Below are 18,101 nucleotides of genomic sequence, written 5' to 3' on the forward strand. Positions count from 1 at the left end.
ACTCACTGCAGTGAACATTTGCAAGTAAAGCTGTTTGGGCCAAAGGGTATACTGCGTGACACACTGCAACTCCCAAGGTCATTACAAGAAAGGAACATGTGATGGAAAGGTGGGGAAAGATGGAGGACTGACATGTTTTCTTTTTTTTTTTTTTAACTTTATTTTTGGGTGAAGCTATAGGGGTAGAGGATGGAGGGCAGACATGGAGGAACTGGGAAATGAGTAGGATTGGGGTGCATGATGTGAAATTCCCAAAGAATCAATACAAGAAATTATGTTTAAAAAAATCAAAAACCCCACAAAACTGGAAGCCATAATATATATGTACATACATTATATATATATATATGCGCGCAAGGGACCTGCAGTGTAATAAAATAAAATAAAATAATTTTAAAAAGAGAGAGAGGAAAAAAAGCCCTGACATGACATCATGAGACAAGGCACCTCCAAAGATGCCACTGAGTTCATTTTCTGTTGGCCATTTACTGCGGGGCATGAGGCCAGCTCTTAAGAGCAGTTTGTTTCTCCTGTGAGATTCACCTGGAGGAAAGTAAAAACATGCAAGTGGTTATCCATTGGAGATAGTTCATGGGTTAGAAATACAGATATGTGTCCACTACTCCTTCCAGCTCTAGGACCTCATCTGGTGCATACCCGCGCAGGTGCTATGCACATTGCCTCAGTCTCTGTGAGTTCACATGAGCATCTATGATGCTGAGTTAGAGGGCCTTGTTTCCTTGGTGTTCTCCATCCTCTCTAGGCTCTCCATGGGGTGCCCTGAGCCCTGAGGGGAGGGATTTGATGGAGACATTCCATTTAGAGCTGAGTGAGGAAGGGCTCTCACTCTCTGCATAATGTCTGGCTGCAGGTCTCTCTGTATTTGTTCTCATCTGCTGCAGGAGGAAGCTTCTCTGATGATGGTTGAGCAAGATTCTGATCTATGTATGAGTATAGCAGAATGTCTTAGAGTCATTTAGTGCTACCTTTTTTTTTTAAGGACAGTAGTATTTGGTTTTACCCTAAGTCCCTTAGTCTCAGGTTCTTGGTCACCCAAGCAGTGTCAGGTAGTGAGTTGTTCAGTTTTCATAAGTTTATAAACTTTCTATTGTTAGTGATATTGGTTTTAATCAGAGGTGGTCAGATAGAATGCATAGTGCTATTTCAATTTTCTTATATATGTTGAGACTTGCTTGGTATCAGAGTATGTGGTCAATTTTGAAGAAAGTTCCATGAGCTGCTGAGAATGTATATTCTTTTGTGTTTGGGTAAAATGTACTGTAAATATGTTAGGTCCATAATTTATCTGAAAGTATTACTGAATATTCCTTAAAAATTAAAATGGCATAATTGGTGACTTTCTGGGGATGGTTTTGGGAATAGGGTCTCCACATGTAGCCATGGCTGTTCTTAAACTGGGACTTTTCCTCCCTCAGCCTTTCAGGTGCTAAATTATAGCTATGTGCCATGTTGAATACTTGTGTTATTTTGTAATACTGTAAAATCTTAATGTACCATAGGAAAAAAAGTAAATGCTAATATTGTTGTCACACACAAGTTTCAAATTACATGCAGTAGGGAATATATACACAAATTAAGAAAACTTGCCAGGCAGGGGTGCACATGCCTTTAATCCGAACACTCAGGAAGCAGAGGCAAGCATATTTCTGTGAGTTCAAGGCCAGCGTGAGCTACAGAGTGAGTTCCAGGAGAGCCAGAGCTACACAGAGAAATCCTGTCTTGAAAAACCAAAACAGAAAAAAAGGTGTCTAAGCTTCTAAAAGTATTCCTTGGAATTTGTCAAAAAAAGAATTCTTGTAAATAGGACCAGTCAGATGGCTCATTGGGTACAAACAACTCATGTGGTAGGAGAACCAGTTCAACAAGTTGTCCTCTGAACTCCATATGAACTGTAATAAATAAAAATCTTAAATTTTTTGTAAATATTTTAACTTCTTATTGAAAATTAGACATTCAATGTCTCATTTCACTTAGAAATCATTTTCAATATATAGCTATGCATTTTTTTTTTTTTTTTTGGTTTTTCGAGACAGGGTTTCTCTGTATAGCTTTGCGCCTTTCCTGGGACTCACTTGGTAGTCCAGGCTGGCCTTGAACTCACAGAGATCCACCTGGCTCTGCCTCCCGAGTGCTGGGATTAAAGGCGTGCGCCACCACCGCCTGGCATAGCTATGCATTTTAAACAATTAAACTCAAATTTCTATAATGGCTGTTTATAAGTCTCTAGGTATTGGTTGCATAAAATTTTTATATACCAAAATATATATGATATTGACATAATTATCTCCTGATTCTTCAGAGGTGAGGATGGGGTAATATTCAATAATAATAATCAATAAGGTTAGTTTTGCAGTGGTATAACAGCATCTTCTTTAAGTTACTGTATTTAAATGTTGAGAGAGTATTAAAATTTTAACAAAATAACAGAACTTAGTCTATTCCAGTACTAAAATGATTATTCTTAAAACAAGATCAGAATGTTAAATGTGTGCAGAGAATGTGAGACACCACGAAATAAACACAGTTCAACTTTTTTTTCTTTTTTTGGTTTTTCGAGACAAGGTTTCTCTATGTAGCTTTGCGCCTTTCCTGGAACTCACTTGGTAGCCCAGGCTGGCCTTGAACTCACAGAGATCTGCCTGGCTCTGCCTCCCGAGTGCTGGGATTAAAGGCGTGCACCACCACCACCCGGCAACTTTTTTTTTAAAAAGGTGGTCAACACCTAACTTGCATTTTAAGCAAATTATGACAGGACTAAAGATTTGTACCTCAAATAAAAAGAATATCAGTTAAGTCCACAAACTTATTTTTGTTTTTTTGTTTTTTTTTTTTTTTTTTTGTTTTTTTTTTTTTTTTTTTTTTGAGACAGGGTTTCTCTGTGTAGCTTTGCGCCTTTCCTGGGACTCACTTGGTAGCCCAGGCTGGCCTCGAACTCACAGAGATCCGCCTGGCTCTGCCTCCCGAGTGCTGGGATTAAAGGCGTGCGCCACCACCGCCCGGCCCACAAACTTATTTTTAAAAATAACAATTGCTGTTACATCCAATCAAAGGGCACAGAATAAGAAAATTAAAGCACAAGGCATATTTGATTAGTCATATTTCATAGCAAATAAACATGTGTTAAAAGTTTAATACACAAAGCCTATTGGTGGAGGTGTGGGTGAGCCAGCCAGGAAGTTGTGAGCATGGAGGAGCTGCCCCCATTACTCATCTGTCATGTGGTAGCATGGGTCAGGGAGAGATGCCCCACTCCCATCATACATGGGATAGGTAGGAGAACTGGTCCTGCCTCTCATCAGCTGCAGCATTCAGAAAAACATTCAGTAGTCCCTATGCCATGCCTGAACAGCACTGACCCTGAAGGTGTAGTTGTGATGAATCTGACCTAAGGATGTGAAAACAGAACTGGCACCACCCCTTGTTCATCACTGCAAGGGTTGAACTTGCCAGGACAATGAAGGAGAGCTCACTCTGGCGGTGAGGACAAGGGAGAGCTGGCAGGCTGACCAACCCTGCAACCCAGGTCTAGAACCAGGGTTATGTGTTGGCCTACCCCAACATCTATCCCATTTGTGATCTGCTGGAGCATTGGAAGGGACCAGTCCTGCAGACCCAAAGCCGCAACAGATGGCAACAGCAACATAGTCAAGAGGAGTTCCAGTGAGGGCCCAGCATCAACAATGTAGCAGAAACCAGAGGCTTCAAACCAGACCAATGACTTTGTGCGATGAACACTTGCAAGTAAAGATCTGTGGATAAAAGTGTTTAGTGCATGACTCATTGTGTCACACTACAGCCTCCATGATAAGACTGATTTTTTTCCTTCTCTCTTTTTTCTCTTAAGTTTTATTTTATTTGGGGGGGGGGGGGTTGCAAGGGCAGAGGGTGGATACAAAGGGATGGGATGGAGATGCATGATGTAAAAGACACAAAGACTAATTTTTTAAAAAAGTTTAATAAACAGCTGGGCATGGTGCTGCATGACTCAGGGAGGCAGAGGCAGGAGGATCTCTGTGAGTTTGAGGCCAGACTGGTCTATTGAGTTCCAGGACAGCCAGGACTATTACTTTTACACACACACACACACACACACACACACACACACACACACACACACACACACAGACACACACACACAAAAAAAAAACTGACTTGAAAAACCAAAGCCAAAACAAAGTTTAAAAACAGTTCCAAAGACTGAGGGGCCCCCAACTGGATCAGGCCCTCTGAATAGGTGAGACAGTTGATTGGCTTGATCTGTTTGGGAGGCATCTAGGCAGGGGTACCAGGTCCTGGGCTCGCTGCATGAGATAGCTGTTTGAAACCTGGGACTTATACAGGGACGCTTGGCTCAATCTGGGAGGAGGGGACTGGACCTGCCTGGACTGAGTCTATCAGGTCGATCCCAGTCCTTGGGGGTGGCCTTGATCTGGGGGGTGGGCTGGGGGGAAGGGGAGGGGGGCAGGAAGGGGGAGAACAAGGGAATCTGTGGCTGTTATGTAGAACTGAATAGTATTGTAAAATAAAATAAATAAAAGAAAAAACAACAACAAAAAAACCAGTTCCATGAAGATTTAAGACATAAATTCTTATCTCAAGAGATCATACCAACAGTCACAAAGATTGAAAATCAAGTGACTATTGTCTGATTCTAGCTTTAAAAAAAAAAAAAACCAATATTACACAGTTGAACAAAATGTCCTCAGTAAAAAATCTGAGAAGTAAAGTATCAGGCTAAGACCAGAGGCAAATACCTCAACAACTAAGTGTTATTTTTACTTTAAGCTACCATTGCTTAAGTAACTTTAAATAGTGAACTATTTCAAAAGTAAACTGAAATAGGTGTTATGAGTCATGTCACACTGATTCAACAACCAAGATAACCTCCCCATATATTTTAAGTATATTAAATAAATGTTAAATTTTTTAAAACCCAGATAAATTACATTTTTCTAAATGCCACATAACTTATCATCAAGTCTTACATATCATCAAAGGCTTAAAATTAAAACTATATCTTAATAAAAATGTCAGATCAGTTCAAATTTCCCATTTTTGATATGTGTTATAGTGTATGAAGAAAATAAAACGTTTTCCTATCTTCAGTTGTTGAACTAGATTGTCTTTATAAGGTTTTGATTTAAAAAAAAAAAAAAAAGCAATGACATAAGCAAAAAGTTCTTAGCTATAGCCATTACTTTATCAAGAGCCGGCTATTTAAATCTAAATCACTGGTTATTTTTCCCACAAGACATTTCCAAACACTGTTATTACATTATTTCTCACAAGCCTGTGATACTCAGAAGAAAGTGGAACTGTTCAAGGCTGGGAACAAAGCATCCACAGCAGTACATACAAAGCAAGTCATGCAAAGTCCTGCCTTCCTGTTCACATGGAAAGGAAGCTTGACAGTGCATCATCCACAGGAAGACTGAGCTTCTGAATCACCTAGCAATTATTGTCAACTTTCTAAAACTGTTACTATCTTTTTAATAATAATTATTATTATTAGCAAGGGCAGAGCTTGGGCAAGCCCATGTGGAGATCAGAGGACATCTTTGGAAGCCAGCTATTTCCCCTAATCATGAGACCCACAGATCAAACTCAGGTCATCAGGTTTGCACGGCAAGAACTTCCATCAGCTGAGCCATCCCACACACCTATGAAAACTATTTGATAGAGAACCAAACAAATTCTGACATGACTATAGGCAGCATCACCTTAAACTGGAGAAAACTGGATATTTATTACAAAGATGCCTTGAGAAAGAAAAAGGAAGAAACAGACCAGCACATTTGCAGCATTTGATCACTTCTGCTCTCTCCATATCTCACTATTCTAACTGGGGCCCACCCCCGGCCCCAAACTAGATGCTAAACTTAATCATCAGTGTAATAACACTAGCAAATGGAGCCTTTATGGGGTGCTTAAGTCACTGTGAAAGGGCTCAATCATGAATGGGATTAGAAAAATCTGTAAAAGGGCTAGAGGGAGCAAGTTTACCCTTTGACCCTTTCCACCATGTGAGGACATAGCTTGTGTGCCCTCTGAAAGACACTGTAACAAGTACCATTGTGGAAACTAAACCCATGTCCTCAATAGACAACTAACCTGTTGGTGCCTTGACAGAATTTTCCAGACTTCTGGTTTGTGAGAAAATAATTTGTTTTTGTTTTTTTCTTTTTTTCTTTTTTTTTTTTTTTTTTTTTTTGTTTTTCAAGACAGGTTGTCTCTGTGTTATCCTGGCTGTGCTGGAACTAGTTCTGTAGACCAGACTGGTCTCAAACTCACAGAGATCCATCTGCCTCTGCCTCCTGAGTGCTGGGATTAAAGGTGTGCGCCACCACTGCCTGCAAAGAAAATATCCTTTATAAACTACTCAGTCTACATATTACTCAGCTTAAAGGAGCTCATATACTGACTTAATCTTGCTCTGGATTAAACAGTTAAAACCATGCAGTAGAATAGTATTACATTCTAGCCAACTACAAGTTTTATTAAGCAGGACCCACAAATAAGTAAGACATCCCTAAATGCATGAAAGAAAAACAGAAAAAAATCTCACAAATTCTGGTGATGAAATCAAGAATTAGGGAATTTTATTAACTTGCCCAAGTTCCAGTATATGTGACTCTCATGATTCTTCAAGAACTATTTGGTAGGGTGTACCATCATCTTTATTGTGACACATTTCCTTCTCCAGTCTCCCTTTGAATGTGGGGTACACATGTGTACAGATCCGAGCTTGATAGTGGCCATCTTCCTTCACTGCTCTTCTTCCTTGTTCTTTCAAGTTAGAGTTTCACAACTAAACCCAGAGATGGGAAAATGGCTTATCTCACTAGCCAATTTGCCATGGGATTTCTACCTCTACCTGCTAAAGCAGAATTATAGATAGATTATCATATCTACTGGCACTTACATGGAGTCAGGAGATCCAAATTCTAATCATGTTGTTTGCACATTATGGTGGTTTGAATAGGTATGGACCCCATAGACCCATGTGTTTGAAAACTTGTGGAGTGGAACTATTGATGTGGCTTTGTTGGAGGAAGTGTGTCACTAGGGAGGTGGGCTTTCAGGTCTCAAATGCTCAAGCTAGGCCTAGTGGCTCACAGTTTACTTCCTATTGCCTGGGGACCAAGATGTAGAAGTCGCAGCTACCTCTCTAGCACCATGTCAGCCTGTACGGTGCCTTGCTTCGCCACCATGACGACAATGGACAAAACCTCTGAACTGTAAACCAGCCACAATTAAATGTTATCCTTTGTAAAAGTTACCCATGATCAGCCTGGGCAGTGGTAATGAATGCCTTTAATCCCAGCATTAGGGAGGCAGAGGCAGACAAACAAACAAACATAAAGAGTTGCTGTGGTCGTGGTGTCTCTTCACGGCAATAGGAAACCTAATTAAGACATGCAGCAAACACTCTCACCAGTGGGCCATATCTCTGCAAACTTGGCAATAGTTACTTTTTTTTTTTTTTTTTTTTTTTTTGGTTTTTTCGAGACAGGGTTTCTCTGTGTAGCTTTGCGCCTTTCCTGGAGCTCACTTGGTAGCCCAGGCTGGCCTCGAACTCACAAAGATCCGCCTGGCTCTGCCTCCCGAGTGCTGGGATTAAAGGCGTGCGCCACCACGCCCGGCTGCAATAGTTACTTTTATACAGCTCTTTTCTTTGCTAGTAGTTTTTTTCTTAAAACTGGTTACTGGGGATATTATAATAACATTTAATATTTACATCCTAATTTTAATTCATACACGCTTAACTTCAATAATGTATGAAGACTCTATTCTTTTTTCTCCTTCTTCTATTATTAAGAATTTTTTCTATTCATTTTATGTTCAACCACAGATCACCCTGTACTCCCTCCTCCTGTCCCCCAGCATTCCCCCCAAACACCGCCCCCATTCCTACCTCTTCCAAGGCAAGGCCTCCCATGGGGAGTCAACAGAGCCTGGTATATTCAGTTGAGGCAGGTCCAGGCCCCTCCTCCCTGCACCAAGGCTGCACGAAGTGTCCCACCATAGGCAATAGGCTCCAAAAAGCTGGCTCATGCACCAAGGACAGGTTCTAATCCCATTGCCTGGGGGCCCCCTAAACAGTTCAAGCTAAACAACTGTCTCGCCTATCCAGAGGGCCTAGTCCAGTACCATGGAAGCTCCTAAGCTATTGGTCCACAGTTTATGTGTTTCCACTAGTTTGGCTGGCCATCTCTGTACATTTTCCCATCATAATCTCCATGTCCCTGTGTTTTTAATTAGTGTATATTAATTGTAAAAGTAAGAGGTTTCTATCATGGTATCTCCTTCCCTGCCCTCCCACTCTGTCCCTGTTCCAGCTCGACCCTCTTATTTCCCTATGTTCTCATGCCCCACTCCTCGCCCTCATCACCCCCCCCACTCCCAGTCCACTCATGTAGATCTCATCCATTTCTCCTTCACTGGGCCATCCTTGTGTCCCTCCTAGGGTCTTTCCCTGTTAGCTAGCCTCTCTGGAGCTGTGGGCTGCAGTCTGGCCATCCCTTCCCTCACATCTAGTATCCATTTATGAGTGAGTACATACTATATTTGTCCTTCTGAGTCTGGGTTACCTCACTCAGGATGATATTTTCTAGTTCCATTCATTTGCCTGCAAATGTCATGATATCATTGTTTTTCACTGCTGAGTAGTACTCCACTGTGTATATGTGCCACATTTTCTTTATCCATTCTTCAGTTGAGGGGCATCTAGGTTGTTTCCAGGTTCTAGCTATTATGAATAATGTTGATATGAACATAGCTGAGCATGTGCCCTTGTGGTATGATTGAGCATTCCTTGCGTATATGCCCAAGAGTGGTATAGCTGGGTCTTGAGGAAGACTTATTCCCAATTTTCTGAAAAACCGCCATACTGATCTCCAGAGTGGCTGTACAAGTTTGCATTCCCACCAACAGTGGAGGAGTATTCCCCTTGCTCCACATCCTCTCCAACATAAGCTGTCATCAGTGTTTTTGATCTTAGCCATTCTGACAGGTGTAAGATGGTATCTCAGTGTTGTTTTGATTTGCATTTCCCTGATGACTAAGGATGTTGAGCAATTCCTTAAATGTCTTTCAGCCATTTGAGATTCTTCTGTTGAGAATTCTCTGTTAAGCTCTGTAGCCCATTTTTCAATTGGATTGTTCAGTATTTTGAAGTCTAGCTTTTTGAGTTCTTTATATATTTTGGAGATTCATCCCTGTCAGATGTGGGGTTGGTGAAGTTCTTTTCCCATTCTGTAGGCTGAAAGACTCTATTCTTTTAGTCTTCTGTCCCAATTCTTTTGGTTATTGATATTACAAATTAATTCTTATAGACTACATGCCCAAAATATAAACTAATAGTTGATTTAAATGAATTAGCCTTTAAAAAATAATTATTATTGTGTGTCTGTGTAAGTACATTATGGGGGGATCTGAAACATGGTAAAGCACATGTTTGGAGATCAGAGGACAGCTCTGTGGAGCTGGTTTTCTCTTCCCACTTTACACAGGTTCCAGGGTTCAAACTCAAGTCATCAAGCTTGTATAGCAAATTTACTCACCAAGCCACCTTTCTGGTTCCTTTTAAATTATGCATAAAATAAACTTTGGAGTTATAAACTAAAATTATAATAATACTGGCTTTTAACTGTTTTAATATGTATTAATCCTTAAGAGAAATCAAAAAGAACTGCAGAACACTGAATATTAGCTTTTAATTTTTTCAACTTTATTTTTATTTTATGTGTAAATGTGAATAACTGTGTGTATGTTTGTGTACCACATGTATGCCTGGCACCCAAGGAAGACAGAAAACAGCACTGGTTTCCTGGAACTGGAATTACCAACACCTGTAAATCATAATGTGGGAACTGGGGAACTGAACTCAGGTCCTCTGGAAGAGCAGCCAGTGCTCTTAACTATTGAGCCAGCTCTCTAGCCTTCAAGTTTTTTCATCACACTTATTTATTGATCTATTTATCTATTTGGACTGTGTGTGTAGGCTCACGTGCCATATTCATATGTGTAGGTCAGAGAACAACTTGTAGAAGGTAGTTCTCTCCTTCTACCGAATGGGTCTCAAGGATCTGTCAGGCTTGGCAGCAGACACCTTCATCCATTGAGCTATGGAACTGGTCCAACTATCAAAAACAAGTTTTGAGACAAGGTCTCATTGTATAGTCCTGGCTGGCCTGGAACTCACTCAATAGATCAGGCTAGCCTAGAATTCAGAGATCCACTTTATGCCTCCTGGGTGCTGGGATTAAAGGTGTGTACTACAATACCTGGCTACAAACTGATCTTGTAGTGCTCATAGCGCTATTGTAACAAATTACACAAACTGAATGATTTATTACAACAGAAATTTATTCTGTTACGGTTCTAATGGCCCAAAGTCCAAAATCAGGTTGCTGGCATACATGGTTCATTCTGGAAACTTTTTGCTGCTCACCTGTGTTCTGGTGGCTGCCAACAATTCTTGGGATTTCCTAGCTTGTGATGTATTACTTTAATCTCTACCTCCCTCAATCATATTATCTCTTCTCTTCAAAAGACATTTTTAACTGAATTTAGGTCTCATGCTGGTAGTCTGAATGAGAATGGTCCCCAAAGGTTCATATACTTGCATCCTTAGTCCCCAGCTGGTGAATTGCTTGGAAGGATTAGGTGGTGTGGCCTAGCTGGATTTGGTGAGTTTTTGTTGGAGGAGGTGTGTCACCTGGGGGTGGGCTTTGAGGTTTAAAAGCCCATGCCAAGCCTAGTGAGTCGTGTCCCCCCCTCCTCTCTATCTGCTGCCTGTGGACCAGGATGTAAAGTTCTCAGGTACTTCTCAAGCACCCTGCCTGACGCCATGCTCCCTGTCGTCATGATGATAATGGACCCGAAACTGACTCTGAAACTGTAAGCAAACCCCCAATTAAATGCTTTCTTTTATAAGAGTTGCCTTGGTCATGGTGTCTCCTCACAGTAATAGAACAGTGACTAGACACATGCTAATCAAGGATTATCTGTCTTTAAGTACTTAATTACATTTGCAGGCTCTCTTTTCCAAATATGTTCCATGTACAGATTATGAGTAGATACATCTTTTGAGGAATATCATTCAATTTATGTAATTCTAGAGACAGAAAACAAATTGGTGCTTGTCAGAGACAGGGGGTGATTAGAAGAAAGGGTTATAAAGAGTCTTGAAAAAATTTGTGGTCCATTATCTTGATTGTAGTGACAGCTTCATGGATATAAACACATATTAAAAGTCATTAAAGTGAGTTGGGTGCCTTTAATCCCGGCACTTGTGAAGCAGAGGCAGGTAGATCTCTGTGAGTTTGAGGCCAGCATGGTCTACACAGTGAGTGCCAGGACAGCCAGGGCTACACAGAGAAACACTAACTTAAAAACAAAACAAAACACTCCCACCCACCCCCTCAAAAGTTACTAAAGTATACACTTTGCAATGAGAAAACCATCATTTCTCATATTGGAATTTTAAAATGCAATCATGAGTGATACTAATCCTAAACCATTTAAACTCAAAAGCAAAACGAGTTTTTTAACAAGTGGAAACTGAGGGAGCTATAACCATTCCAGACACTGAGATGGGAGGATCATGAATTTGAAAATGATAGCCTGGTCTATATAGCAAGACTCCCCATTTCAAAAGGGGGAGAATTGGGGAAGAAGAGAACAATCTGAGTTATAAATTCAATGACTGACAGAGTGACAGTGGCTACCCCAAATAGGAACACAATATAAATCAGAGAGCTTAATGCTTGTTTTCCAAGGCCTCACATGGATCCTTGGTGAAGGCTTGTGTAGTCAGTGAACTACAGGAGCACTAACAACACAACTCTACCAAGTATGCTTGTAGACCAGGGAGGTTGGCTAAGAAAACCAAGAAGTGAAAGAACCTCCAGGAAGGTTGCAAAGACAAATAGGAAACTTTTAAAAGGGTACATAAAATCAAACTGTAAAATTAACATACATAAGACCCAAGTAATTCAATGTAGCCATTTTCATTCTCATTTACCAAGACAAAAGTTTACCTTGTAATTACTATGAGAGAAGAAAAAACGAAAGGGGAGAGAAGTATGAACTCTCACAGGACTGCCTCTTCCCAGACTCTTAGCAGTAAGTATTTAATAATGCACTAGAAAATCTGCTCAAACACAAAATTTCCTGCTGTATTGTTTAAAAACTACTAAATTAAATACATAAGCAAAATGCATTTTCCTATTCCACTGAAAGTTTAAAGTTAAACATAGTAAAGCAAATTAATGTAGAAGTATCTATTAATAAACTTTATGGTGTTATTCCATGGAAAATATATCACATTCAAGGATCAAAACACAATCTTTGAAAAAGATCAAGCATCTTTAATGAGATTTACTAAGCAACACCCATTTGTTCCAGTGTATCAAGTTTAACTCCCATGACTAGCAGTTCTATTTGGCAATCTCAATGCATAAGACAAATAATTCATAAAAGTTTGACAATATTATTTTTAGTCTGCATGCTTCTTGGACTTAGCCCATAAATGCTTCTTCTTTATGTTACTCCAGGGACTGATTCCATTCAGGCACAAAGATGTTTGTCAGCCATTGTAAGAAGTAAAACACTCTGTTCAAATCATATTCTGAGAATTCAAATAATGTAACTCATTTGGGAAGACATTAAGAACACAACAATTAAAAAGTGACTATTGCTGCTCTGAAACGTTGTCAAGGAGTTATGACAGAATAATCAAGACTGCATACTATGAATGAGAAGTAAATCTCTAATAGCTATAGTTACTAATGATCCATTCTGGTAAGTTTAACAATTTATCTGTCTATCATAAAACAAGGTTGAAAATGGTCAACTAAAACAGCTTTTTAAATGGAAACGGTGTTTACATGTACCTTGATAATACTATAAATGTACCTTGATTATACTATGAAGCACAGAATGCTTTTAATTTTAATGAGGGAGAAATACATCTAAAATTAGAACTCAACAAAAACATCTGAATCAATTGTTTCCCCCAACTACTTCCAAACAAAATATTTCAAATTCCACACAAGATTCTGCAAACCCTATGAGTACAAGCTCTAATCTTGACACTGAATTTGGAACATCTCCATGGAGGAAATCCATGAACCAGATGTGAATTTATTCTTCCAGATGCATTTTATAAATATGAGAACAAATAAAACATTTCTCTACTTAAAAATACACTGGATAGAATTAGCAAAGAGGAAATCCTACAGATCTTCAGTATTCCACTACTCTAAGGCATCATTCACTAGACACTAAAGAAGAACTAATTACTGTTCTACATTTTCAGTTAACATCAACTTCACCAACGTCACACTTACAGTTCATCATTTCTGTGGTCAGTAGCCATATTAATCACAACAGAAATTGTTTTAAATAACATTTGCCTTAATATTATTAAGGAGAAAAAATACCTTGTTTTAATTAAATGCCATGACTTCAAGATTCAACGTAAATTTTTATATACAAAGAAAAATGAATCTACAATGGCAAATTAATGATCACAACAAAATTTAAGAAAATCTAACTTCATGATCTCTTAGGTTTTTTTTTTTATAATACTTAAAATGCCAATGGCATAAGTCCTAAAATTTAAAACTTACTATCACAAAATCCAATTTCCAGCATATTAAGAACTTAAACAAAAATGGTCTTTGGAAATGTATGTATGTATGTATGTACATATGTGTGTATGTATTACTTTATGTGTATGGGTGTTTTGCCTGCATGTATATCTGTGTGCTTGATACACCCAGAGGTCAGAGAAGGGCATCAAATCCCCTAAAACTGAAGTTGCAAGATTGTTGTGAGCTGCCATATGACTGCTGGGAATTGAAATTGGTCCTCTGAAAAAACAAGTTCTCTTAACCACTGCGATATCTCTCCAGGCCTTAGGTACTTATATTTCATTTGTCCCTTCCATCCAGTGATATTTAAAATATTTAACAGATCCTATTAAATATTTAACAAAAGTCAAGTCAAGAAAATGGATGAGATGCTCTTTTTATGCAGAAGTGATACATAAATACAATTTAGTAGTAAGAATTATGAACAGATATAATCTTAATTCCTATTTTAAATGATAATTGCCTAATCCACTAAGAAAGAATAGCAACTCATATAACCACTGTAAATTACTAAGGCATAAATACATTTGCACAAGCACGTTAGACTGACTTCATTTTTGTGCAACTGTTTTCAATTATTCAATACGAAATTTACACTTATTTTATCCTGTGATAAAAATGATTATCTTTAATTTAACGGCCTATTTTTATTTTAATCTAAAATGATTTTAAATGATTTCACAGTAGTATGTAATGTTTACTCAAATGATTCAAATTCTAAATTAAAAGAAAAAACTTTCCCAGGTAGAAGGTATTTTAGAAGTGATCACTGTATAATTCAAAGAGTGAGGATGATTTCTTGTTGAACATGGATGTTGGGAACCAGTTACTTCAATAATTGTAGGATAAAAAGTGAGAAATTATGTTCTTTAGTAAAATTATAGAGTACTCAAATCATAAAACAGAGCCGGGCGGTGGTGGCGCACGCCTTTAATCCCAGCACTCGGGAGGCAGAGTCAGGCGGATCTCTGTGAGTTCGAGGCCAGCCTGGGCTACCAAGTGAGTTCCAGGAAAAGGCGCAAAGCTACACAGAGAAACCCTGTCTCGAAAAACCAAAAAAAAAAAAAAAAAAAAAAATCATAAAACAGTGTTTCTTTTCCAGTACCAGAATGAACAAGAAATGATTTCTTTCACATGCATGCATATTTAATGCATAACTTTTTTCTGTTGTGCCAAAAACTATTGAGCTTTGCTAAGAGTAATTCTGTGGAAATATATAATTGTGATTAGATTTTATATAAAGAAAGAACAACACTTAGTTAAAGAGCTCTATTTCAGATGTTTTCTTTTCACTATGAAAAATTCTATCAAAGGAAAAGAGGAAGAGGAGGAGAATAAAGGCTAAAGGCAGTGAGATGGCTCAATAGTAAAAGCTTGTGTGCAAGCCTGATGACCGCCAGAACATGGCAGAAAGAGAACTGATTCCAGAAACTTGTTCTCTGTCCTGGACACACGCACCACACTATGACCATACCTGTAATCACCCACACATACATACCATATATACACACAGTAATAATTTTTTAAAAATTTAATTGAAAAGAAATTATAGGGACTGGAGAGATGGCTCAGCAGTTAAAAGCATCCTCTTGCAGAAGATCCAAGTCCAGTTCCCAGCATCCATGTCTATCTGCTTAAGCTACCTGTAAGTCTAGGTCCAAGAGATTCAAGGCCCTTTCCTTGCATCAGCAGATACCTACACATACACACATATGCACATAATTAAAAAATAAAAAATTTAAAAATACTTAAAAAGAAATGAGAAATTCTATCAAAGGCCAAAAAAATCTATTAATTATTATTTAAAAGGAACTAATTATAAACTTTACTTAAATTTATTTTGAATTTGAATGACAAAAATTTAAGCTGAATTGTATAAAGCTTCTAGTTTTAGGGTAAAAAACCCATTCACCAGCAGATAAGGATAGCTGCAATCTAACATATTATCAATTAGCAAAAACATCTTTGGGTAGTGAAAAAAAAACAGAACAAAAAAGTAAAAAGAAAAAACAGAAAAGATAAAATGAGAAAAGCAAAATTATTTTAATCTGATATAAAAAATTATAAGCTTTTAAAGACTATGAGGCTGTTTCTTACAGCAAAAGCCCACTAAGGATATTGAAAACAAAATGAAACACAGGAAGGAAAAAACCCATCAAATTTGTAACTTATTAAGAGAAAACAGAAATGAAGAGAGCTTTTCTCCTTTTAAATTATTATTGTTTTTATTGCTTTTATTTGGCAGTGCTGGGCTTGAACCGGGAATTTAATGTGTCCGAGCCAAGTACCCTCAATGCCTGAATTCTATCACCAGCCACTTCTAAACTGTCTTTATACTTATAAAGCATTGTTGTTTTATGAGACCATTCTCCAGTGGCATACTTTAAGCATTACACTTTTATAATCTAATGTATTTATTTCAATCTCATAAATAGTTCCAGAAACTAAACCACAAAACAAATATTAAAAAATGTATTTCATTTAGTATGTCACTACAGGAATTTTGATAGGTTAAATAATAGAGAATATAATTAATAAATATTTTTAAAACATGAGTTAAAATATTATTTGATTTCTTTCTTCATCAAATATTGAATGAGAGCCTGCTGTGGTCCAATGATTTCAAGTACTGCAAAGATGCAGTACTGAATTAGCGAGCAAGGCAAGCCCCTTGCCCTCATGAAAGCTGCTCTCCAGGGGGTCAGTGGGCAAGCAAGTAGTTGTGATAAGTGCTACTCAAAGTTATTCAATTTTTCACCTTCTGAAATATTTAATGTTGGTGAATTACTAATTAAAGTTTCTGTGAAGTTCCCAAGTCAAATGTCTCTTAGTGCTTCTCTTACACAGTGTTTAAGAACTGAAGAGTATCCCTCATTGATAGCTCTAGTTCTTTTCCACTTCCTTTTCTATTCCTAGAAAGGTAGAAATTATAAATTGTGCACAATTTTTTATATTCTTAGAATAAATCTGTTCAAAGACACTATTTTAATTTTTAAAATCTTAGCACATGTTCTTCACAGTATTAATGTTATTAGTTTTCTAATTCTTAATCCCTTTGATCAAGAAAATTGCCCAACTTTAAATGTTTTAGACCAAGCCTGGCGACACAAGTCTGCAATCCCAGGACCCAAGGAGTGAGACTACAAATTCAAAGCTTGTCTGAGTTATGGACTGAATTCAAGACCAGTCAGATACTATTTCAAAGTAAAACTCTTTTTATGATTGGTGGTAGTTTTTTTTTTTTCTGCCTGTGTGTGTGTGTGTGTGTGTGTGTGTGTGTGTGTGTGTGTGTGTGTATGTGTTTTAAGAGATCTTGGGGATATAGCTAAATCATAGCATGTTTGTCTAGCAAGTGTGAAGTCCTGCTCTCAATTCTAAGTACTGTGAGAAAACATACATTTTCAATACTAATTGTGAGGCCTTAGGTAAATTATTTAATTTATTTGAACTTCAGTTCTCTCAATTTTGAAACAGAAAAAAAGGCAGCAATTTCTCTAAAAGATTACAGAAGAAATTAAATGAAGTAATACATGTAAGGGCACTTGGAATATAAAAACCAATCAGTGAATATTAGCTATTACTAATTACAATGTATTTTTATTTATCTCTGGGACTCTACGTGCATCATCAATCTGAGGTCTCTGTTTTTCTTCAGCTTTGCAAAGTGCAGTCTTTCTCTTTTCTCAGATACTCTAATTTCTGGATTAAGAACTCCTATAAGAAAGGAGGAGGGTTGTGTTCTAGAAACCAGACTAGGAAGCTTTGTCCTTTCCCTGTCAAGGCAGTGTCAAATGATGAACATCTCTCAGGACAAATGGGGACAAGAGAAAGCCTCTCCATACCATAAGAAGTAGAAGTGTTAGCTGGAGCAACCTGTTGCCAACACTAGAATTGGCCTGTATCACATACAGTCTGAGTTTGGGGAGACAACAAAAAATTCTATGCTCTGAGACTGAATGTGGGGAACTTCTCCTGGGGCTCTGAGTGTCGCACTGGAAAACCAAGGATCATTGCTGCTGTCTACAGTACATTCAGTGACAAGTTGGTCTGCACCAACACACTGGTGAAGAACTGCATTATGCTTGCTGAGAGCATACCTAACAGTGGTAGAACAAAAATATGCACTGCCCCTGGGCTAAGAAGAGGCCAAGTTGATTTTAAACAAAAGAAAATAACCAAAATTACAAAGAAATATGATAAAAGGAAAAAGAATGCCAATATCAGCGGTCATATGGTGAAGCAGTTCCAACAAGACCAGCCTCTGGCCTGCATTGTATCAAGCCTGGGCCAGTGTGGTAGAGCAGAAGGCTACGTGCTTGAGAGCAAAGAGCTAGAGTTCTATCTGAGGAAGATCAAAGCCTAGAAAAGCAAATAAGTTGTCATCCGTAGCTCATGTAATAAAGGTGTTTATTTTTCTTT

At 38.2% G+C, this 18,101-nt stretch overlaps 1 protein-coding gene and 1 pseudogene across 8 annotated transcripts in view; one reads left to right on the forward strand and one right to left on the reverse strand.

Annotated features, from left to right (window-relative positions):
- Sbf2 (SET binding factor 2) overlaps positions 1 to 18,101 on the reverse strand; it is a 349,435-nt gene that overhangs the window by 218,930 nt on the left and 112,404 nt on the right. The window contains exon 1 of one of the 8 annotated variants that reach the window (XM_076550115.1): positions 6,133 to 6,254. The exons of the other annotated variants lie outside the window; for them this stretch is intronic. The gene's annotated coding sequence lies outside the window, so the exon portion shown is untranslated. Of the gene's footprint in view, positions 1 to 6,132; positions 6,255 to 18,101 lie in introns of those variants that run through there. 8 annotated transcript variants of the gene reach the window in all.
- On the forward strand, positions 17,477 to 18,045 carry LOC121830290 (small ribosomal subunit protein eS8 pseudogene; annotated as a pseudogene).

Source organism: Peromyscus maniculatus, chromosome 1 (genome assembly GCF_049852395.1).
Source record: "Peromyscus maniculatus bairdii isolate BWxNUB_F1_BW_parent chromosome 1, HU_Pman_BW_mat_3.1, whole genome shotgun sequence".
Classification (NCBI taxonomy): domain Eukaryota; kingdom Metazoa; phylum Chordata; class Mammalia; order Rodentia; family Cricetidae; genus Peromyscus; species Peromyscus maniculatus.